The sequence below is a fragment of the Equus quagga genome, unplaced genomic scaffold, assembly GCF_021613505.1.
Source record: "Equus quagga isolate Etosha38 unplaced genomic scaffold, UCLA_HA_Equagga_1.0 73442_RagTag, whole genome shotgun sequence".
Taxonomy (NCBI): domain Eukaryota; kingdom Metazoa; phylum Chordata; class Mammalia; order Perissodactyla; family Equidae; genus Equus; species Equus quagga.
Window position 1 is genome coordinate 6,135,275 of NW_025802777.1, and position 24,627 is coordinate 6,159,901.

Consider the following 24,627-nt stretch of genomic DNA (forward strand, 5'->3'; position numbering starts at 1 on the left):
GTTAAGAGGATGAAAAGACAAGCTATGGACTGGCAAACAGTATTTGCAAACCACATATCCAACAAAGACTTTGTATCAAGAATATATAGAACTCTCATAACTCAACAGTAAAAAAACAAACAATCCAACCAGAAAACGGGCAAAAGACATAAACAGATATTTCACCAAAGAGGAGATACAGATGGCAAATAAGCACGGGAAAAGATGTTAACATCATTAGTCATTAGGGAAACACAAATTAAAACCACAATTGGTTTTAATCATTAACACGCACAATAGGATATCACCACACCTATTAGAACAGCTAAATAAAAACAGTGATAACACCAAATGGCTGGAGGATGCTGAGAAACTGGATCCCTCAAACACTGCTGGTGGGAACATGACGTGGTCCAGACACTCTGGACAACAGTCAAGCGCTGCTTATCAAACTAAACATGCGCTTACCACATGACCCAGCAGTCACACTCCTAGGCATCTACCCCAGAAAAAATGGAAAACTTAATGTTTACACGAAAACCTGCACTCAAACGTTCAAAGCAATTTTATTCATAATATTATACAAAATATTGGAAACAATCCAAATGTCCTTCAATCGATGAATGGCTGAACAAACCTGGTACCTCCACACAATGGAATACTACTCAACAATAAAAAGGAATTAACTACTGATGATACACACACCACCAAGCAGACCTCAAGGGCATTATACTTAGTGAAAACAGTTTATCTCAAAAGGTTACATACTGTATGATTCCACTCACAGAACATACTCAAATGAAAAAACCACAGACACAGAGAATAAACTGACGGTTGTGGGGGGAGGGGTGTTGAGAACACAAAGAGGTAGCAAGAGTTCTGTTAAAGTGATGGACCAGCTCTGTTATTCTTGATTGTGGAAATAGGTACAACAATCTGTACACGGGATAAAGTTACAAAAACTATACACACACACAACACAAATGCAGGGTTAAACAACAATGAAAACTGGGCCAGCCCCATGGCCAAGTGGTTAAGTTCGCACACTTCGCTTCGGCGGCCCAGGGTTTGCCAGTTCAGACCCTGAGCATGGACCTACACACCATTCATCAAGACATGCTGTGGCAGCATCCCACACAGAAGAACTAGAACAGGGGCCAGCCCAGTGGTGCAGCAATTAAGCACGCACGTTCTGCTTCTCGGCAGCCCAGGATGCCCCAGTTCGGATCCCAGGTGCAGACATGGCACCGCTTGGCAAGCCATGCTGTGGCAGGCGTCCCACATATAAAGTAGAGGAAGATGGGCACAGATGTTAGCTCAGGGCCAGGATTCCTCAGCAAAAAGAGGAGGACTGGCAGTAGTTAGCTCAGGGCTAATCTTCCTCAAAAAAAGAACTATAAGAACCTACAACTAGGATATGCAGCTATGTACTGGGGCTATAGGGAAGAAAAAAGAAAAGAGGAAGACTGGCAACAGATGTTAGCTCAGGGCCATTCTTCCTCACCCAAAAGAAAAAAGAAAGAAAGAAAGAAAAGAAAAGAAAACAGAATAAAGTCTGTAGTCTAGTTAACAGATATGTACCAGGTATGTCGATTTCCTGAATTTGATATCGTACTAGGGCTACATAAAACTTCATCATTAGGGGAAGCTGGATGAAGGGGGTAAATGTGACTTTATACTATTTTTAAAACTTCCTCTGAGTCCATAATTATTTCAAAATAAAAGATTAAAAAAATAAGCTCCTTAGAAAAATGGCCAATTCCAAGTCCAAGGCTGAAAGAGAAGAAGTTCAAAGAAGCCTGGAAAGGGCTCAAAAAATGATGGAGACATGCCAAAAGGACACACAAGCCAACCCAAAGGGGCTTCCGCTGGCAAAATCTGGGACAACTGGAACATCATATAAATAATTACAGTAATGGACTATAATCCATTGCATAAAACAGAAAATCACATACTCATAGTGATATAAGTGACTAAAAGTCTGATTACTAATGGGATATTTAAATAATCTCAAAGTACCTCTACATAAAATACTTAATTACAAAGAGGAGGAAAACATAACTTTAAAATGGAGAAGACTGAAGGCATCACTGTGATCAAAGTGAACGTTATCAGTAATGGGACAAACTGAAATCATATGCCACCTGTAGTAGGCACAATAATGCCCCCCAAAGATGTCCACATCCTAATGCTTAGAACCAGTGAACGTGTTACTTTACATGGGAAAGTGAAATTAGGCTGCGGAAGAAATTAAGCTTGCTAATCAGATGACTTTAAAATACAGAGATTATGCTGGATTATCCCAGCGGGTCCAACGTAATCCTAAGGGTCCTTAAAAGTGAAAGAAGGGGAAGAAGAGGGAGAGAAAGATGGCAGCATGAGATGGAGGAGATCCAAAGTTGCTGGCTTTTAAAATGGAAGAATGGGGCCATAAAGCAAGGAACGCAGGTGGCCTCTAGAAGCTGGAAAAGGCAAGGAAGGAGATTCTCTTCTAGAGCCTCCAAAAGGAACGCAGCTCTGCTGACCCTGATTTGAGCCCAGCTGAGATTTATTGTGGACTTCTGAACTCTAGAACTGTCATGTAATATACTTGCACTTTTTAAGCCACTAAATTTGTGGTAATTTGTTATAGCAGAAATGGAAAACCAATAATACACCACCTAACAGAACACAATGAGAAAAATACAGCATCAGTTCTATGATATTCTGCAAATATGCCTAACCTACATCTAATATGAAGAAAAACATCTAACAAACTCATATTGAGGGTCGGTCTATAAAATAACTGGCCTGTATTCTTCAAAAATATCGACATCATAAAAGAAAGAACAGTTGAGGAACTGTTCTAGATCAAAAGAGTCGAAAAGACATGACAACAACAAGAGTATATGACCCTAGACTGCATCCTTTGCCTTTAAAAAACAGTACTGGGGCAACTGCTGAAACGTGAATGGAGTCTTAAGGATCAGACAGCTGTAATGTATCAATGTTAAATTCCTGTCTTTGATGGTTGTATTGTTGTTATGCAAGAGAATGTCCCTGTTCGGAGGAATTATGTACTACAATATTTTTTTAAGAGACATCACATCAACAACTTTCTCTCAAATGGTTCAGGAAACAAAAGTTGTCTTTTATCTGCAACTTTTCTGAGTTTGTTTCAATAAACAAGTAAATAAACTAGAGGTAGTAAGACCCCAAATTGCAGCCCAAACCCCATCCAGGCCAGCAACTACCACATCCCCAAAGAGCCCAGAGGCACAGTCTCTGAAAATAAACAGAGGCTCTCTACTTGGAGATATCAAGTGTAACAGGGAACATGATTGAGACACAAAACTGAACAAGTGAGTAAGTCTTTATACAGAACTGCGGACTCCATCCAGCCCCTGCCCAGTCCTGCTTGCAGAACACCAGCAACAGGAACACATTCCCTTCCCCCCAGGCACGGGACTTAAGTTTCGATCAGGAGACACCAAGAGCCCTGGAGTAAAGCTCTAGGGATGCTGATATTCCCAGGTCACCCAATCACCATACTAAGCCTTCAACGAACAAGCCTGACTTGCACGAGCTTCCAGCTTCGTGGAGCCTTACTCTTTACCACAATCCACCAGCCCAGGGAGGGCCAAATGTTTGAGGAAAGATGCCAACACCCAAGACAGAAATCAAAACAAGCAGAAAACAGGAATCCACCGGAAATGGAGAAAATGCCATGAAGAAAAACAAAGGCATTTGACTGTAATATGAAGGTGCTTGAAGAGGTAAAAGAATCTATGTTATCCATAAAGTAAAAGCAAAATGCTAGTGGGAAGAAAAAGGAGTTGAGAACAAAAAAGATATCCTGATAGAAGATAAAAGTTGAAAAATATCTCCCAAGAAGGATAAAAAAATAAACAAATAGAAAATAGACAAGATAACAAAATTGCATGTCACTTGAGAAGACCAAAGAGAAGAAATTATCAAGGAAATTACACAAGAAAATTTCCCAGATCTAAAGGATATGCATCTCCAAAGTAAAAGGATGGGTGCAACACAATGAAAACACCCATGCCAAAGCACATCACTCAAAAACTTCAGAATGCCAGAGACAAAGAACAGATCCTTAAAAGATTCACAGAGGAAAAAAAACGTGGGGGAAGTGTGACATAAAAAAAATCTAATAAATTAATGGGTCTATGCAATATTTAGTAGCTGCTAACACTAGAGCGTCAGATACTTTGTGCCTCCCAAAGGAAATATACCACCCATGTAGTATTCTCCCCACTCACCACTCCGTCCCCCAAAAAAGAGAAGAAGAAAAAACATGAAATTTTATCCAGCCTCTAGATCTTACTACCAAGTACAAGGAAATACAAGGGACAGGGGAGCATGTCAATGACACCACAGGGACTCACTCAACAACATCAGGCTGTAGGAAACTACAAGACAGACGACACAGTTTCTTCAACAAATAAAGTCAAGGAGGAAAAAAAAGATACAGAGGGGCAACCAAGAGATTAAAACAGACTGAAGTGATGTGTCGAATCAGGAACAACTTAGGGACCTTACATAGATCCTGATTTGAATAAACTTTTAAAAATACAATTCTCGGGGCCAGCCCCGGTGACGCAGTGGTTAAGTTTGCGTGCTCCGCTTCAGTGGCCCAGAGTTCGCAGGTTCAGATCCCGGGAGCACACACAGCACCACTCGTGAAGCCATGCTATGGGGGAGCCCACATAAAATGGAGGAAGACGGGCACAGATGTTAGCTCAGGGACAATCTTCCCCAAGCAAAGAGAGGAAGATTTGCAACAGATGTTAGCTCAGGACCAATCTTCCTGACAAAAAAAATATATATATATATATATGTTATATATATATATAAAAATCCTGAGGCAATCAAGGCAATTTGAACTCTTACTGAATACTTGAAGAATTACTGTTAATCTTTTAAAGGTATGATAATGGTACTGGAGTTATAGTTTAGAAACTAGTCCTTATCTTTTAGAGATACATACTGAAATATTCACAAGTGAAATTATATATCTGTGTTTGCCTGTAAAAACTCAAAGGGAAGAGGGGTATACAGGAGTACAGATTTTTAAAAAGTGGCCATGAGGCGATAAATGTTGAAGTTGGGTGATGGGTACATGGGAGTTCATTATGTTCTTTAACGTTTCCATACTTTGGGGGTTTTTTAACGGAATCCAGAATAGAAATTATATCTGCTATATGAAGCTGGGAGACCATGAAGCAACACATTCAGAGTTCTCAATAAAAATTATATTCAAACTGCAATTCTGTACCCCGTCAAAACTTTTAATCATGAAAGAAAGCAGATTAAAGGTATTTTCAGACAATGTTTCAAAAACTTAACCACTCATGTACTCTTTCTAGGAAGGACTGAAAGTTGTGCTCCAGCAAAACAGAAGATAAAAACAGGAAAGACAAAGGTCAGAGAACCAGGAAAAACAGGAGATCCAAACCTCTTGGAGACATGCAAAAGGAATTCTATTCGACCTAGAGAGGACCAAGTTCACAGAGGAGCCAGTTTGACAGATGGTCTCCTAAGGGGGGTAGGGGTGCCAAACACAACTAATTATATGATATGTTTGTGCAGCTATACTGAGAGGCTACTGGAAGGTATGGGAAAACTTAGTCACAAGTAACTAGAAAACAAAGCAAACGGAAATACAAGACAATTGCTAATTGCAGGAAAAACAAAATTATACAAGGAGGAAAATACAATCATAGTATACAATTTGGCTCCACGGCTAACAAGACTTACAAAGTCATAAACACTGAACACATTTAACAAAAACATTTATAACTATAACAGTAGATGGAAGAAGAGAAGTGTAAGGCAGGTGGTTTAAATATTCATCTTCCTTAAAAGAAAGTCGATAATGTCTTAAATTTTAAGTCAAATACAAAAATAGTGTTTGGGTTCCCTACCCAACCTCTAATCTCCCCCTTCTTCCTTTATAACAGAAGCTAATTCTATTCAGAGCCCATGTGCACACCCACCCCATTTAGGCACACGCTCGGGAAAAGCGTGCCCAGTCCCAGGAGTGTGCCTAAGTGGCCTAAATGTAATCCCATTTCCCTTTCTGGGGAGTGCTTCAGAAACAGGCATATAACCCGAGAAAAGTCTGCCAAAGGGTTTCCAGGCTAAGTTCCCACATTCTTACACAGCTACAAGGAAAATAATCTTCTCTTCTTTTCTGGACATCACCGTGTCTGGATACAACTCCTGAAACTGCGGCAGCCATTGTATTAATCTGAGGCTGTAGCCAGCCAACGACTAAAGGTGGAGATGGAAAAACTGGGGCCCTGAAGACATTACTGTGCCACCAAATGAATTAGCCCTAGAGTCCATCCTACCTCTGGACTTGCAACTGCAAGCTAAATTCTCTTACTTTGAAGCCAGTTTGGGTCAGGGTCTCAATACTTGCATCCTAATTGATAGAACAAGCATATTATTTAGAAGTAAAGATGTAAATAACAGAACAAACAGCTAAGAGTTGAGGTGAAAGTGATTATGCCTCGGTCTCACCTGCTAGACCCTGACCATCTTAGAAGCAGAGGGACTATCTCTCAGACTGATTGAGCCAGTACTGGAAAACCATAGCATGGCAACAGGAAAAAGGCTTTCTCAAAGAAACAGTGCATGTATTTCAACCTCACTCAGCAAACGTGTACGGAGTCTTCTACGTGCCAAGCCCTGAAGACAAAGGAGACAACACAAAGCAGATACAACTCCTGCTCTCAAGCAGCTTAGTCTATAGGAAGCAGATACAAAAAAAAAGAAAAGAACCTAAGAGCTATAAAATTCAGATGGAACAAGGATGAAGCAGGGACCAAAAAAAGTTCAGGGTGTTTTGAAACATAACCTAGACTGGAGCGGGGAGTCAAAGAGGAGTCAAGGAAGGCTTCCTCAAACAGATGACATCTAAATTGAGACTAAAGAGATGAGCAGGAGTTAGTAGGACAAAGTCCTAAGCACTTTATATGCATTCATTTACTCTTCACAGCACTATAAATAGTTAGTAAATGTTATCTCCATTATATAGACAGGGAAACTGAGGCTCAGAGAAGTTTTATATAGCCAGGAAAAGACAGGGCTAGGATTCAAAGCTAGATATCTAGATCAGACTACAGAAAATGCACTCTTTACCACTACACAAAACCATTTTTGACGGACAGACTCTAAGTGGCTCCCATGACAGGGCCTCCAGCTGTCCATGCCCTTGTGTAGACCCTTCCCCTTGACCCAGGACCTGTGACATGCTTTTAACCGAGAGAATGCAGGAAAGGTGATGAGATATCACTTCCACAGGTATGACACACAGGACTGTACATCTATCCTGCAAGGAGACTCTCTCCTTCACTGTCTTTGAGAAAGTAAGTGGCCATGTTAGAAAGGACCACACAGCAAGGAACTGAGGGCAGACACCTGACCACAAGCAGCAAGAAATTGAGGCCCTCAGTCCAATAGTGCACAAGGAACTGAATTCTACCAACAACCATATGACCTTAGGAGAGATCTTTCCCCAGGTAAACCTCAGGTGAGACCACAGCCCCAGCCAACATCTTGACTACAGCCCTCTGAGACGCTAAAACAGAAGACCCAGCTAAGTTGTGCCCAGACATCTGACCCACAGAAACTGTGAGATCATAAATTTATGTGTTTTAAGCTCCTAACTTGGTGGTAATACTGTTACATATCAAGAAATAACTAACATACTGCTGGACAATAAAGTTCTTCCACCATATCCTGGTGCTTTGCTGAAATACTGATTTTTAACTACTCCAAACTACACATCAAGCCAACTTCAGGTGGCAGTCACACTTGCTCTTTTTAAGCAAAACTCATGTACCAAGATGTCAACATTAACCACAATCTGACCCTGCATTTTATAGCAGCCATGTTAAAAATCTTGTCTGCTAATTCCATTATTGCTGTGGTTTCTGTTTCTATTAACGAAGTTTTCTCTTCTATGTCTTCAAATTCACTAATCCTTTCTTCTGTAATGTCTAATCTGCCATTAATGCCATGCAGTGTATTTTTCATCTCACACATTAGTTTTAACCTCTAAAGGTTTCACTTGGGTCTTTTTTAATAACTTTCATGTCTCTAACTTTTTGAGCATATGGAATACAGTTATAAAAACTGCTTTAATGTCTCTACTTGTAAATTCTAACATCTGTCATTCCAGGGTTGGTCTCGATTGATTGATATCCTAATTATAAGTCATATTAACCTGTTTCTTCACATATTTAGTAATTTTTGATTGGATGCTGGACATTATACATTGTCGAGTGTTGGATTTTGTTATACTTCTTTAACGAGTGTTGGACTTCGTAATGGCAGGGAATTACATTACTTTCAGATTAGTTTGCTCCTTTCAAGGCTTGTTTTTAATCTTTTCAGACAGATCTACAGTAGCCTTTACTTTAGGACTAGTTTAGCCCCACTACTAAGACATGACGCTTCTGGAATCTCAACGAACACAGCATTTAATGAGATCTTTCTATTCTGGCTATAAGGTACTCAAATATTTCTTAGTCCTGTGCTTGCAGCTTGCTGGTGGATTACTTCCCCAGAAATTGTTCCTTTATCAAACTGCATCCTACACATGCACAGCAGATTGGTATTCAAACATTTAATGGAGCCACTAAAAAGATTTCTAGAACTCTTTTTCTGCATAGCTCCCTTCTCTCTAGAACTCTGCTCCTCAAATTAGAACCATCTTGGCCTCCTCCAACTCCAATCTTCATTTCCTCAACTCAGCGAGGCCACATGGCTTTATTTGGAAACACCCTCCCAGCACTGAGATCTGAAAGTTGCCTGCAGGGAGAAAGCCGGGCCATCATAGAGCTCACCTCGTTTGTTTTCCATCTGTCAGGGAGGGCAGTTCTGCACTGCCTATTGTTCAATATCTAAAAACAGTTGTTCTGTGTATTTTGTTGAGTTTCCTAGGTGTTTATGATTCGAGGGCAAATGGAAAATGTTACTGCTTCATCGTCAAAAGCAGACGTAATGACTCCTGACACTGATTTAAGTAAAGGTTTTATGAGACACAACTCCTAAACATACATCATTATCTATCACATTACCCCATCTTTATTTTTAACATGGGATTTATCACTTTGTCATTATGTTATCTGCTTTCTTGATTATTCTACACTTCACAATAGAATGTTAAGATCTGTGAGTGCAGGGATCTAATCTTGTCACTCCTGTATCCTCAACACCTAGAACCTATCCCAGTCTAGAATAGGCACTCAGATTCAGCAAACTCACTAAATCAACAAGCAAATTGTTTTATAAGTATTTCACTTAATATATAACGTCACCTCTTCCCACTAGTAAATTCTAATATAGATGCAGGTAACCCTGACCCTGGAGAGTTCCTTAGAATTGTCTATTATCTCAATTAGCATCATCTAAGTAAAAGTTCTTAGGTGCAAACAAAAGAAACTCTGGCTCTGTTGAAACTGAAAAGGAAGTTATTAAAGCATATTAGGCAAATCACAGAAAACCCCAGGAGGGCCAGGCCAGAAGGCTACATGATCAAGAACATCCAAAATTCAAACCACATATCTGGTCCAGTGGAGACAACACAGGATACAGTCACTGCAACTTGTACAGATAATCTACCACTGACACTGGGAATTAAATGCTACAACTGGATCTCTGTCACTGCCTGCCTCTGGAAAACAGATGTAGGTGCCATCCCCCTTGCATTGCAGAACACAGATTCTACAAAGTGCCTGCTTCTGCAAATCACTGGGTTCTGAGGTAGTGGAATGGAGGCCCCAGGTCACATGATTTGCACCAAAAGATGCAGACAAAGTGAGCACAAGATTTTCACAATGGAAAGGGATTTCCACCTCCCACCAAGATTCTCTTTTTTTTTAAAGACTGGCACCTGAGCTAACAACTATTGCCAATCTTTTTTTTTTTTCCTGCTTTTTCTCCCCAAGTTCCCCTAGTACATAGTGGTATATTTTAGTTGTGGGTCCTTCTAGTTGTAGCACGTGGGACGCCACCTCAGCATGGCCTGACAAGCGATGCCATGTCCGTGCCCAGGATCCGAACTGACGAAACCCTGGGCCACTGAAGCGGAGCATGCAAACTTAACCACTCGGCCACAGGGCCAGCCCCAGCACCAAGATTCTTAAGGTAAAGATTCCCCAAACAAAGAAAGCTGTTAGATGTTCTTGTTTATTACCCAAAAGATTAATGAACCAGTAGTACAAGGCATCAATCCAAGCATACCAGAACCTTTACCTATTTTTCCAATTAAGGGGTTACAGAAGCTCTGTTTCTCCTTTCTTTTCTCTCTAAATGTTTAACTTTAGGGCACTTAACTGTTCCCTGGGTTTTTTATTATCTGGAGGCAGTATATGCAATCTACTGTGATTAACCTCAAGCAAATTTACTTCCCTGCATCTCAGTTTCCTAAATAATAAAGCACAGATACTACTAGCACCTTGTAAGGTTGCTGAGAATCCTAACTAATAATGAATATGTACAGTATCTGACCCATAGTAGGCAAGCGATTAATAGTAGCTATTGTTACTATTATTAATGACTAGCTTATTTTTTAAAAGAAACTCACTGATTTACATGAACATCTATTTTTTAAAAAATCTGTCCACAGGTTAAAGATCCACATTTCTGTTCTATCTCAGTATTATGCTATCCCCCTTAGTCCCTCTGTTACCAGACAAAGCAACAAATAGCTTAAAGTAGTCTAACATGTTGCCACTAAAACTAAGTTCAAGACATGAATGGATGGCTGGAAGGAAGAACTGCTCACCCTGACCACAAGTCGGGTTTCCTTTACATTTCCCTCCAGTGAAGTCAGACTATACTGAAAAGCTTCATGAGGGCAGAGACCATGTCTGTCCATGTGACTCACTCCTACGTCCGAAGGGCCCACCATGGGGCCAGCCAGAGAGCAGACCTTCAATAAGATCTGAATATCTGCTTTTCTAAATATTTACTGCAGAAACTAGTCATTGAGAAAGGTTTCACAACTATTTTAAAACAAATCCCTTATAAGCTTTTAAAAAGCTCATCCACCTGACAAGATCAACAGCTTCAATAACTTTCTAACTACCAGACGCATTCTTTTGAAAATTCATCCATACAATGAACCCTCCCTCAATCATTCTTTTCCTTCTGTGGTCCAAACTTGAAGCCTAAGTTAAAGCCAAAAAGCAACCGAACAAAGCACTTTCTTCACTTTTCTGTCACTTTTTAAATGAAGTCAAAGCTGGAGCTCATTTTAAATGTGAACCTGACAACTACTACAAACGCGGGAGTGCCGTTCAGATGGAACTGCTGAATGCACCTCCCTTTGTTGGCTGGGAGTCACGAAGAATATCCAGCCTGACGCCCTCTGCAACTCACACCAGTCAGATGGCCACTAGTGACTATCTACTCCAACTAACTACTACAATTACACACTCTTTTCATAAAGAAAGTACAGTCCTTCCACTCCACATTCCCAACATCTAGCTTCTAAGATACAGTAGGTATGTCACATGCATTTGTTAAATTAATCCATGAGTATATAATTTTGTCTTTTTCTTGGCTACATAGAGCTTTCCAACCTTATCTTTAAAAAGACAGTATTTACTTTTTTCTTCCTCAAGGCTCCCATATTTCCTGGTCAGCTCTTACTCCAAACGCACAGACACTCCCCTGATGTAGTCCTTTGGTCCTTAAGACCAACTAGTAAAGATCAAAATGTGTAGTTCATTGATTCATTCAACAAATGTTTCTTCAGTGCTTACCATGTGCCCAACACTTGTCAATTCCTGAGACTGCAAAGGAGAGCAAAACACCACTGTCCCTGCTCTCTGGAGGGCATTAATCAAATAAGCACTAAAAAAATTACCAACTGTGATAATAAGCACTATAAAGGAAAAGTGCAGGGAAACATAAGATATTAAAAAAGAAGAGGTGGCTGGAGTGCGGGGGGCCGCTTTCCCTGACAAAGTGACATCTGAGCTGAAATTAAAGGAGGAAAAGCAGTTAACTAAAAGAAAGAGGAAGCAGCACATGCAAAGACAGGGATCCCGAGACCTGGGTGGTAAGACTGCATAGTAAGCTGGGGCCGGATCATCTAGGAACAGGGTCTTGTTGACTAGCTTGGTCTTTACCCCAGAAGTCACAATAAATCATCAGTTTTTTTTAAAGGACAAAGAATTCTTGTTCATTCATGTGCTCAAATCCCTCTTCCATTCCTGCCCATTCTACTGAACTGTCCTTATTCCTTGACCTTCCCTATACACCCACATCCTTTACTTCAGACGTCTGTATCTTTGTCTTATTCAGCAAACAGCCTTCCTCCAAGCTGTCTCCCAGGAATCCTAAGATGCCTATCTTCAATTTCTCCCCTCTGCATAGCTGATTCTAATACTGCTGAGTAACGGTGGGCCTTCAGGCCAATTCTTAGGTAAATTTACCTAGCTTTACTGATGTTTGGAACTGTACCACAGAATCATTATAGGGAAATTCAAAAAGTGAAATTAGATTGTAAAATACTCAATGAGATCCTAGTAATTTTCTTACCATTGCTGTTTTGAAAAACTTTTATGAAACAATCTTCTGTACCACAGAAGTAATGTCTCTCAATAATGAATGTGTTTGATGCAAAGATGATGTGAAAAACACCACTGTGATGACAGTTGTTCTTTTCAAGGGGAAATGATCAAATCAGAACAAATTTTTCAGCAGACAGTACTTGTCTTAAGGACTGGAGTCTTATTTATATACAAATAAACTTTGACTCAAAATTAACTGCCAAAATGAGACAAAAATTATGACCTTCAAAAAGCAACATCAAAAATTATTCAACTTCGTAGACTGTGTTCCCTTTAAGGAAAATCTATGTCTACTGGAGACTGAGTGTGTAAGCCCACTCCAGACTCCCAGAGATCCCCAGCAGAACACAACTTCCGCGACGGCACTGACATTCCAGCAGGGATTCCCAGGCTCTAGTTCCACGGTGGGCACTAGCAGCTACTCCAGAAATAATTCTATCCACCTTACAAGATAAACGCCTTTTAGATGATTGGTCTCCAAATAAGGGGACATGTGAAAATAAACAGAATATGCTATTTTTCAGGAAAATACTAAGGCACTCAGAATACATTAAACTCTCACATGTTCAGCTAACTCTATACTTTTCAAACCATGAATTATGATACAACCTTTTCCTTTCCAGTCACAGCTTCTAACACTGCCTTCTCCCACCGCTCCATTTTTTAGCTCATCTTTAATGGTGCTACAAATTATTTCCACCTGTCCCTAACGGAAGGTTTGAACTACAATAATAATTCTCTTCTTTTCTTCCACAGTTCCTTCAGGTCCTCAGTAGGAAATACTCTCGACTGTCGTCCCATCAAACCAACCATTCCACTCCTACAACCTTTTACTATACTGCCACCAAAGTTTAATTCTCTCCTTTCTATCTCCAAAAACTTGGCCACACTGCTGTCTGAATCCAGAAATACTCACTTTGTTCTGCTGAAAATTAAATAATTTAAGACTTTTTTAAGGTGTTCCAAACTTGGCTCTTCTACCTGTCTTCTACTTTTTACCTCTTCTTTTCCTTCCCAGCCCTCCTCAGTGTCATTTCCCTAACCCACAGATTTGTCGTTATTGCCCTGCTGAAAAACCTTCAACTGCCCCAATTTCAAATTCCTCATAACATTTAAGCTCCTTCAATCTCTGTTCTCACTGCAGCTCTCCCTATCCCTCCCCTAGCATACCACACTCTCTCCCTCTCTCTCTCTCTCTCTCTCTCATTCTCCAGGCACAGAACTCTGTCATTCTACAGTCACCTTTCACTTACCCCACCAGCAAAGGCTGCCCACATGACCTCCTCCAGCGGACTGTCAGTTCCTCAGGTTCCACTATAAAAAGCCTATCCATTCTTCAAGACCAAGATCTAGTCCCACTTCCTCCATAAGGCATGCGCAACTCCCCAGAACTGTCTTGCGCATATCAATACCTCCAACTGTGCGCAGCCATGGTCGTACCTGTGCTCATCTTGCCTGTATATACACAACTATCTCAACACTAACAGGAGAGGTAACCAAATCTTCTCACTTTTGTAGCTAAAGCTTCCACCACCATAATTCACATGTTTTTTAAGAAGACAGTCAAATGTTTAGTCAACTGAAGAGGAACAAGAATCCCCTTTTACAATTTATCAAAGCATTTACAATTACAAGCATTTACAACTAAGCAAAACATCAGTTTTTCATTCAACAGAATAAAGAAATACAGGAAAATCAGAAAATATTTTTAACTGTATGTCTAACAAAGAATATTTTAAGAACAAGACATAATACAACTTAAGATGTTCAAATTCACTCATAATTAAAGAAATGTAAATCCAAACAACTAGACATCATTATTCACCTATTAAACTGACAAAGATTTACAACTTTGATAACACCAGTGTTGGTGAGATTGGGAAGCTCTGCGAACTCAAGACACTGCTGATGAGGTATAAACTGGTGCTTTTTGGAAGACAAGTTGGCAGTACATATTCAAATGTGCATAAACCTAGTGAAGCAGCAATCTCCCTTATACATATATACCCTATGACCTACACTCACAGAACACAGTTATACGCACAAGGATGCACACTGCAGCATTGTTTAAAATAGCAAACACATGAAAACTTAAATGCTCTTTAATAGAGACTGACTAAATTGTGTACATCCGTAACATGGAACACTTCCCAACCATTAAAAACAACAGGGAAACTCTATCAGCTGAGGTGGCATATTTCTAAGAGAGATCTAGAAGTGTAAGTTACAAAATTGTTTAGCATGATCCCATTTGCTTTTGATTTTAAGTGCACAGACACTGTGTACACATACACACGCACCACAATGTCTATGCACTTCAAAAAAAAACAAATAGGATCATATTAAACATAAAGTTTTGTAACACATATTAAATGTTTACTATATAGACAATTGTATATCTATATATACATACATAGGACATTTCTGGTAGGAAAAACTGAACAGCTGTCATCTATGAGGCATGCAGGGAGGGTGGTTTGACACCATTCTATGGGGCTTGATCTTTTTTTTTTTTAAACCATGAGTATATATTACTCGATCTTTAAAAACTAAAATTCTCTAGGTGATCAGAACAATACTTTACATGTTTGATATGCTGGAGGACTGCTCAAATAGGAGCCCTAAACAGATGAAAAACACTAAGAAAAAAACGACACTCCTTGAGCCAGCCCTGATGGCCTAGCGGTTGAAGTTCAGCATGCTGTGCTTTGGCACCCAAGTTTAGTTCCCGGTTGCAGAACCACACCACCCGTCTGTCAGTAGCCATGCTGTGCCAGCAGCTCACAGAGAAGAACTAGAAGGACTTGCAACTAAAATATACAGCCATGTACTAGGGCTTTGGGGACCAAAAAAAGGGGGGGGGGGGAAGATTAGCAACAGACGTTAGTTCAGAGCCAATCTTTCCTAGCACCAAAAAAAAAAAAGGACACTCCTTCCATTCCAAGAGTTATTCAATCAAGTCCAGTAGGTCCTCAGCAAAATTATCCACAGTCCCATTACCAACACTCCTAGTGACAAGAAGCCAGCAAGTGCCAGTCTAATGCTACCAAGCTCAGGCCACCAGAGAAGCCTCCATGAACCTTTCCAGGACTATACTCCAAGCTGACATTTCTTAAACATGCCCTTCACTGTCCTCAGGCAAGGGCACATGTGCTCTACTCTTTCCTCCCCTTTCCAAAAAGCTCTCCTGTTAGTGCAGGTGCTAATCTCCAATTTTTAAAACAACAGCCAGCTAATTGATAAAAATAAAGTGTTAACCTGATAACAGATAAAGGATATTCCCCTGGGAATATTTCCATTTTAAATTAGGGAATCTAGTTTTTACCTTAATCTAAAGGAATGAATGCAACAGTGAGAACTACAAGCAAACCAGATGAAAAGAAAGTAATCATTTGGGGAGAAGACCTACCTTTGTTCCTTCTCATCATCCCAAGTAGGCACCTAGCCATCTTCTACCCCAATGCTGTACATATACTACTCTACCTACTACAGCACTGACACTAACTATACCTCATGTAAAACCCCAACTCCCACCTTTAAACATTCATTTGACTAACTCAGACTATTTTTCTAAGGGGCTGAAAGGACAATTAAGTGAGCCAACCATTCACTACCCATGAGCTCACATATAAAAAGCAACATATATTTGAGAAAGACAGTTATCCCTATAAAGTTCTCATGCAGTGGTACTCGGTCCTCTGCCCCCTCTTTTGCAGAAAGTACAAAGAAGCGGGAGTCAAGAAAACATACGCTAGGCCCAAGCCTGCTTATTCTGAGGCACTGGTTAGTCATTTCTTTCTTTGCATCCATTTCCCTCTCTAAAGTGAGGGGGATGAACTACAGCAATGCTTCTCAAAATGTTTCTACTGCATCAGGATTACCTGGAGTCCCAACTAAGAGACTCCAGAGCATCACCCCAAACCTGCAGAAAGAGAAGCACCTGAGCCTGGGAATCCCATAACTTTGCCAAGTTCCCCAGAAGACTGTTTGAGAACCATTAGTTTCTCAGATCTCTGCTAGACCTAATAATACTCTATAGTTCAAAGGAACCCAGATGTTCCTCTTTTTTCAAGACCTCAGAAATTAAAGAGGAAGACCAGGATAATAAATGTATTTTTCAACATGACTGCTATCACCCCCTTGAGACTTCAGGCACCCAAACATTTACTGAAAACAAGACAAGATTCAAGTGTCATTCTAGGACTGTTTGCTGAGGATATGAGCAGGAATACATACAGTATAGTCTAGGAGACTATTAAAACTAAATCCAAAAGCTTAGATTCCAAAAATTCTTTATATACAATATAGCCAAAGCAATCAAGAGTCATGCTTCTATCAGGAAATACTGTAAGATAATATGCTATTAAACCCAAAATTCCTTTACTACCAGAAGTTTAGCTACATTTTTTTCTTATCTGACTATATATATATATATTGTATATACTGAATACTAATGATCTGTTTGAATTTGCACACATAGTTCAAAAGACTAATGACCAGATATGGAAAATAAAACTTAGGGGCTGGTCCCGTGGCCGAGCGGTTAAGTTCCCGTGCTCCGCTGCAGGCGGCCCAGTGTTTCATTGGTTCGAATCCTGGGCGCAGACATGGCATTGCTCATCAAACCATGCTGAGGCAGCGTCCCACATACCACAACTAGAAGGACCCACAACGAAGAATATACAACTATGTACCGGGGGGCTTTGGGGAGAAAAAGGAAAAAATAAAATCTTTAAAAAAAAAAAAAAGAAGAAGAAGAAAATAAAACTTATTACTTAATGCAGTAAGTTGTCTCTTCAAAGTTTATTTCTGCCAGTTTCTTCCAAAACATTTGAAAGTGTGACAGGCAATGTCTCATAATCCCCCATTCTCCTCTTTTTCAGTAGAAACAGTTTCAGCAAAATAGTCACCCACCCTACCAAAGACCATATATCCCACCCTCCTCTGCAGCTAAATGTGGCCACCTGACTAAGTTCTGACCAACAAGTGTAAACAGAAGTCATGTATGCAACTTCCAGGCTTGTCTTTAAAGGGAGGGGATGTGCCTTCCCCACATCCTGTTCCTGGACCGTGGACGTGGTGGTGAGCTGTCTCGTACTATACCGGAAATGGTATCTCCTTAATCATAAGCAAGCAACAGGACAGAGGAACCAAGGTCCCCCACGTCATGGGGCCACCACATCAACCTTAGACTAAGAGAGAAATGAATTTCTTGTTTAAGTCACTGTATTAGTCAGAACATAGGCTCAATCTTGTGTTCTAACTAATGCATACAGAAAGTTTAAATTTATAACACATATTAAACAATAGTTACTTATGAACCGAGTAAAGCTGAAACTCTAATTACAAGTTCTTGGGTAATCCCTCTACTGAAATTATCGCTAGTATACCAACTTATATTTATAAGGCATTCTACGCTTTTGCAAAGCACCTCATTTCAGTATCTCATTTCACATTCTCAAAATCCTGGACAGGGCAGCTGTGCCATATGCATTTGGCATATAAGACTCTAAAGCTCAGAGAAGCTACTTTGCCCAAGGTTGTGCTACTCAGGCAAGATTCAGCAGACAGGTTCTTCATTCTATCATTCTGTGCACATATTTATCTATCCCTGCTAGGTGCCAGGCACTGGAGTCACAGGCATAAGCAAGAAAAAATTATTCCTGTCCAGATGGACCTTACGATCTAATGGAGAAAGGAAGAAGAAATATTAAATGAATAACTATATATATGAATATATATGAATAATTATATACCTATTTGCAATAAGGGCTGTGAAAAAAAGCAGAAAGCCCTGTAAGAATGCAGAGCCAAGGAACCTTACCTAGACTGGGGGTTTGGGGAAGGCCTCTCTAAAGAAGTGGCATTCATGGCTAAGACCATAAGCAAGAGGAAAGGAGGGAGAAGGGGGAGAAGAAAGCTACTAAGAAATTTATATGCGTGATCTTGGCCTTCACAAGAACTCTCTGGTAAGCACCATGAGCCCCATTTTACAGAAGAAATGGATACTTAGCGACATCACTGTGCCTCAAGTCCACACTGCCAGAGCAGCAGGACCGGTTAAGATTCCAGATCTGCCTAACTCTGAAGCCTGTGCCCAGCACCATCCACAGGTGAGTACTCTCTCCATAACATCATGCCGCCTCAACTGCTGTCGCTAAATAGATATCAAGTAGACTTTGGACAGATGTCATGGTTGGAGCTCTTTTTACCCAAACGCATGTGCTAAGATGCCAACCTTAACCACAAATATCCACAAAACTTAAAAAAAAGAAAAAAACAGCTGTCATTGGGCGTTTTATATACTTAGAAAAATTAGGGGGCTATTTAATGAACAGGGAATGTTATTTAAAATAGAGGTGATATTGAACTCCACGTTAAACCAATTCACTAAGCCCCCTCCCACAAAATCAATTTAAACAAGCGTTTCAATTACTGGAGAGAGAAAACTCAAAAACTATTCATCAAGAGTAAACATACAGGGGCCAGCCCCGTGGCCAAGTGGTTAAGTTTGCATGCTCTGCTTAGGTGGCCCAGGGTTTCACTGGTTCGAATCCTGGGTGCAGACCCAGCACTGCTCATCATGCCACGCTGAGGCAGCGTCCCACGTGCCACAACTAGAAGGACCCACAACTAAAAATATACAACTATGTGCTGGGGGGCTTTGGAGAGAAGAAGGAAAAATAAATAAAATCTTCAAAAAAAAAAAGAGTAAACATACATTTTAAGCTGTTACGCACTATTTCTTAGATACGAGCACATGTCCCTCAAACAAAAAATATGTATCTTTCAAAACTTTAACAGTAATACAAACTTTTAAAAATCACCTTCTAGAAGAGAGGGCACATAGCTCTGGTAGAAGAATCAAGTGCCAAGAAGCCGAAATGGTTCTGTATTAGCAAAAAGTACGCCACCACTTAAGATGCTCAATGTACTGTGAGTTATCATCTCCAATAAAAACTTTAACTTGGTCTACAACTCTGGAAGTAGGACTTCAAAGGAAAAGCATAGCTTTTTAAAAATATTTAGCTCATTTATACAATATTTCCAAATCATTTTGTTTTCATATACCAAAAAAATGGAACTAAGGCTGCCCGTAGACACTAGGTTAGGAAATAGGACTTGTCTTTAATAACCTAATGTGAACCTTTAATTATTTTAGTCATGAGAAGTCAACACTTCACTTTCACATAACCAATGGTAAGTAAACTTTACTTTAAACTTCAGCCTAACATTGTAGCATTGACATAAGGCAAGATTTCAAAAGATTTTTTCATTTAAGGGCAACTGAGGAGAAATTTTAGGTAATTTAAAATAGTCTCATGATTTCTGTCCAAGTAATTAAACACAAATTTAAGCCTCCAAAATTTTTAATCCAAAATTGTACAAACCTTGGGGTATGAACTACCACAATTTCTCTAGCCATCAAAACATTGCTCAACGGTCAAAATAATATATGGTAAGAAATCTTTTAAAAGGCATAACCACTATGTATATACAAGGTGTATGCGTAAGGTATGCGTCACTCAATTCACTTTGAAAGGGCAAACCGAGTCACTATCAAGTTTCAGGTGACCACTTCGATGGTATCAACTACTATCTTTACTTCTCAATAGAAAATATACATGAGTATCTGGAGGTAAAAGCACCAAAGCACTCAACAGAAAGTAGAGATCCTTAGCTGTAAGTTTAAATTACTGACAAGGAATACAACAAAATTAGAAGACTAATAAAATTTTGGGAGAGAAGAGCCAAGTTCTTTATAACGACTTTCTGGAAGTTTTGGGGGTCTGCTAGGTTCAGATGGTTCAAGTTTTTCCTTGAGGGACAAAAGAGAAATTGCTCGGGGGTGTGGGTGTGGATGTGGGTGTGTGTATAAGAAATCTGAAAGTTCTCTGAAATAAGAGAAAAGCTAATGCTAAAGCAACGAAAAACTGACACGCACCTTATCACAAATACCAAGAAAGTCACAAATGAAGCCCCCTCTTCTGTTAATCTTATTTTTAATGTCACGAATATGGCAATTCCCTTCTCACTCATAATTAAATTACTTCTATACAAATTTTCTTCCCGTAACCAGATTCTTGCCAACCATAAACATGCACGTGAAAACATCCCTAGGCAGTCTAAATTTCTAAGCTATTTTTCTAAATTATTTTCAACTAGTAGCCAAGATTCAATACAAATTAGCATCTTCTTCCTTTGTAGAGTTTCAAACTAAAATGCACGCCAAAGGTCACTCTATATCATGTGTTATAACAAGTTACCTTGAATTTTGCTTTTGCAGATAACTAGTCACAGCACTATAAAAACCTATGTAAATTCCCTAAATACCAGTTGGTGCACTTACTCCACCCTCATATTTTTAAGTCACAAACACAAAAACTCTCTTTAAATAAAACTAAGGGGCAGACAATATTCTAGAGGGGAAAAAAATTCCAACCAAGGGTCTTTTTCTACTATCCACATTCCTAAACAAGACACTGCATTAAAATAGATTATTTTCATTTAATTTGGATGTTAGTGCCCCTAAAAAACTGGACTAACTCGTTAATTTTTGAAGCCTCACTGGACAATAATTTTGTACATTTGTTAAGTTTCTAAAGGTCCCACCAAAATGTCTTTAAAATAAGTTTAGGAAATGATCTTACACCTAAATTCCGAATTCCTAACAATAACAAGGATCCACCAGATGCCTTAGTCTGTCTCCCACCCCACCAACAATGATCATTCACTCAAGTCCATTCCTTCAAATCTAAATCTTCTCTATATTTTAAAGAAGTGTGTCTTCACCTTACAGACACAGGGGTGACCCTTCCTTCTAGAATAATTAATTTCTGAGTCTAGGCCACTTATCAACTTTTTATACTCAGTTTTACAATAGAACTTGGTGTAGACATTGACAGGAGTCCTTAACTTTCTGGCAAGGTTTGAAGTCTAAATGAACTTGGACAGCCACCATAAACACCGCCGCTGTTTCAAAGCAAATCCCCCAAAAGCTCTGGGGTAAGTGTAAGTCACACGTATACTAAATATCTTCACTATAATCGAGTAAATCTTTGTCTTAAATGCTATTTCTTTGAAACTATCTTCTTCAGTTTAAAATCTTGAATTTTAGAAATTAAAATTTAGCAATTTTGGTTCTACTCTCACGTTTATAGTCTATCCAAAAATAATATTCTCTCCAAGTAACTAAACCACCAAGATCCGAGAAATACAAGAAAACAAAAGCTAAAGGTAATTCCACCGAATTATTAAAACACCACAAACACCAAAGTATTAAATATATCCATTCCTAAGCACTTTGTATGTGTAAAGTATGTAAAGAAGAAATCTACGTATTCAAAGATTAAAAAAATGACTAAAAATAACTTTACACAAAACTTTCTCATGACTCATCAATACTTAAGGATGCCTATAATTAAAATTAAGTGTGAAGAACAAAACGCACCAAAGAATAGTTTTTAATTCCTTCCATTCAAAAACTGTCTACAGAGTTTTCTTTGGGGAGAGGGGGGAAGACTGACAAGTTTCATTCTCATCTCAGTCTTTCCTTTCCACTTCCGCAAAGCACTAAATTAATTCCATGCTCAACACTATACATGGACACAATCTCTAGGTTAGAACCCTGAGTCATTACGCACAGATCACTCCAAAATTTGCCAGTATTTATAATAACTAGTTATAACCTAGTGATTAAGAGCCCCGGCTGGCTGAAGACTCCTGCTGCTGGAGTCCCCAGCTGTATGACCTTGAACGAGTCACAGCTCAGTTTTCCCATCTGTAAAATGGGTAACCGTTCCTACTGGTAGGATAAGCGAGTTAACACCCTGAGAATGGTACCTGGCATTCTTCGTCCTAATTTTCAATGCCGGGTGAAAACAACGTTCTAAGATGTGTTTTCTGACAACCTGGGCGGAATTCAAGAACCAAACGGTGCTGGCATTTAAGCGCTGCACCTAGATTACAAAATTCAGCTAATCTAGGGTTGGACGAAAAGCACAGACAGGTAACTGAAGTCACTCACTCACTGTGCCATTTTTAACTATTTCAGACTAGGGAGGGGCCCCTCGCTAAGTGTGAAAGATCTTCACCAGCTTCGGCGTGTCTAAGCCAGAGTGGGCTGGCGCCTGCAAATAGACTTGCGAAGTTTTGTGGCAATGGCCAGGTATCCATTATAACTGACGCATCCCCGGCCACCGACTCCTCCGGCTGCTAAACAGGTCATTCCTCCCTCCCGAGCGGCCGGGATCGCTTGCACTCGCTGCACAACTTCCGAGCACGCCGAGGGCCCTCGCTCCAGCGCACACCCCGAAGGGCCGCGGCGGCGCCGGCCGCCCGACCTTCCCCGGCGCCTCGCCCAGCAGCCGGCCCCATTTTCTTAACCCGTGCATTGTCCTTGCGGAGAACCCCGGCGGTTCCCACACTGGTGGGGACCGAGAGGAGGGACGAGGGAGGAGCTGGGGGAAGAGGATGAGGAGGAAGAGGAGGAGGAGGAGGAGGAGGAAGAAGACAACCTCCTCCCCTCCGCTCGGGCGACCAGTGAAGGTCTGGCGCTCTCTCCGGCCCCCGGGCCCCGGCTCCCCGGAGGCCGCGGCCCCCGCTCCCACCCTCCGAACTTTCCCTCCGCTCGCACCCGCCTCTCCTCCGGGACCGGGCCCGGCGGGCTCCCTCCCCCGGCGGCCGGCCCCGGGCCGCGGCGCCTCCTCCTAAAATGGCAGGTCCCTCCCTCCGCCCGGCCGGCCTCGGCGCGGGCCCGGCTGCAGGCCGCCCGCGGGGGGAGCCGGGCGCCGGGCCGGGCGGGGCCGCGGCCGGGCCGGACACTCACCGGGACGATGGCGGGGCGCTCGCGCCGCTCCCTCCGGTGAGTCTCAGCCTCGGGCTCCCGCCGCTGCGCTCCCGCCGCGGCCTCCGCAGCCAGCGCCGCCCCGGCCGCCTCTCTCCGCCCCCGGCGCTCCCGGCTCCGCGGCCGAGCCGCAGCCTTCTCAGTCTCTCTCCGGCTCGCGGTTCCAGCGGCGCCCGGGGCCGGGGAGGCGACAGCCCCCTCCCCGGCAAATACCGCAGTCCCCGGACCCCGACGCCCGGCGGCGGGGCCGCGCGGCCCGGGCCGGCGCGGAGGGCGGCGGCGACGAGGCCGGGCGCCGAGCGGCGGCCGCTGCCGGCGGCTTCTTCCCGAGGAGGATTTTGTAAATCTCACAAAATGGCGCGCGCTCCAAACCTGCGCAGCGAGAAGCGCCGGGGCCCGAGCGGCGGCGGCGGCGGCGGCGGCTGCTCCGCCAGGAGAGCCCGAACCGCCCGCCCCCGAGTCCCCGCACAGACAGACAGACACTCACACACACTCACACACACACGCGCGCACACTCGCCCTCGCACACGCTCACTCACACACACACTCTCACACTCACACCGGTCCCGCCCGCTCGCCGGCGGCGGCAGCGGCACCAACAGCAGCAGCAGGAACAGCAGCAGCAGAAGCGGCGGCGGCGGCGGCGGCGCCCGCACCCCCCGCTCGGGGTGTCCGCTCCCTGAGCCCGACCTGGGCCGCGATCAGCAGCAGCGACGGCAGCAGTCTCCCCGGATCCCCCCGCCGCTCTTGCCGCCGCCACCCCCGCCTCACTCCAATGGGGCTTTTTATTATTATTCGGGCGGGAAGCGAAAGGGTTTAAAAAAAAACCAACCAACAAAATGGCGACGGACCGACCCGGTCGCTATAGCAACTGTCAATCAAAACGCAAAACCCCGGCTGACGTGCTGACGTCCTCCTCCCGCCCCCCGGCCCCAAGCCGGCGGGCGGGGCCTGTTGCTCGGGCAACGGCAGATTCCGTTCCCTCCTTTCCCTCTCCCCCTCGGTCCCCAACCAACCACCCAACCCCCTCAGGTCACGTGAAGGATAAATTCGGAGCTCGGGCCCGCTAGGAGTGTCAGAGGAGGGCGCGTGATTCGCTCGGGGGAGGGGAGAGGAGGGGGCCGGCCGGGCGAGGGAGGGAAGGGAAGGGAAGGGGAAGGGAAGGGGGCCGAGGCGGCGGCTCGGCCTGTGCGCGAGCGCCCGCCG

General features: G+C 42.2%; 1 protein-coding gene across 7 annotated transcripts in view; it reads right to left on the reverse strand.

Annotated features, from left to right (window-relative positions):
• LOC124234272 (dual specificity tyrosine-phosphorylation-regulated kinase 1A) overlaps window positions 1-24,627 on the reverse strand; it is a 138,260-nt gene that overhangs the window by 112,904 nt on the left and 729 nt on the right. For 3 of the 7 annotated variants that reach the window (XM_046651530.1, XM_046651521.1, XM_046651525.1), the window contains exon 1: window positions 23,404-24,162. The exons of 1 other annotated variant lie outside the window; for it this stretch is intronic. The gene's annotated coding sequence lies outside the window, so the exon portion shown is untranslated. Of the gene's footprint in view, window positions 1-23,403; window positions 24,163-24,627 lie in introns of those variants that run through there. 3 more of the 7 variants (XM_046651524.1, XM_046651522.1, XM_046651531.1) reach the window with 3 other exon arrangements.